Below are 1003 nucleotides of genomic sequence, written 5' to 3'. Positions count from 1 at the left end.
GATATTTAGATTATATGCAATTGTGTTTTCTTATTTTAAGTGTAAATTGTCTTGTTCCATTGGCAAAATGTCTGTTTTACCTCCTCAATCCAAGAACAAATGCAACTTTTTCAAGAAAAAATGACTAATCTAGATTTAGATTTTTTTCAGTGTAAAGTGCTGTTAAAAGTCAAAAGTCTTCTTCTATTTTTAATAGCGATTAAGCGTCGGTTCCGTGACACAGGGGTTTAAATTTCCGGCCGCATTTAATTTTTTCACCGTCAGTATTTTTTTATTTTACTATTTTTTAACGTGAGGGGGTTTTAAATGTAACGAAGTAAAACTACTTAGGTTAAAATTTACTCGAGTATAAGTAAAAATTACACAAATCTCAAAAACTACTCAGAAAATTACAAATTACTCATAAAAAGTACTCAATTGCAGTAATGTGAGTAGATGTAATTTATTACTTTCCACCCCTGGCTATAGCTGTGTGTAGGCCCGGCTTTCATGTTCATGATTGACCCAACACTCCTGCACTCGGAGCATTAGACTTTTAATTTCCTGGGTGTGGTGCTGGTTTATTAGGTTCTACTTTTTAAACCTCCTCCTCCTCTCTTGAAGAATATTAACATAACATCTTGATTAAGGAACTCACATAAAAGCAGGATATATTTAAGTCTTAGCTGTTCATGGTCATTTCTCATACAGAATCACAGTTCAGCTACTTTCTAAAATATATTTTGAAATCTCAAAATTAGATGGAAAGAAAATAAGTAGTAAAAAAATAAAAACTATGCCCTTCCAAGATAAAAGAAAACTAAATGTCAAGCAGCTTTAAAAAAAAAAAACATCCTTGTGTCAGGCACAGCCTCTACAGAGCCAACACTGAAAGCATGTGATTACGGAGAAACTGAAATGTCAAGTTGTTCTTAACACCGAGCTGCTTGGAAAAGACTGAACCCTTTATCACCTCAAAGAAAACCCGGTTCCAGGGAAAAACGCCACGTATCCAAGATAATAA

Source organism: Cyprinodon variegatus, unplaced genomic scaffold (genome assembly GCF_000732505.1).
Source record: "Cyprinodon variegatus isolate N-32 unplaced genomic scaffold, C_variegatus-1.0 Scaffold867, whole genome shotgun sequence".
Taxonomy (NCBI): domain Eukaryota; kingdom Metazoa; phylum Chordata; class Actinopteri; order Cyprinodontiformes; family Cyprinodontidae; genus Cyprinodon; species Cyprinodon variegatus.
This window is presented reverse-complemented; position numbering follows the sequence as displayed.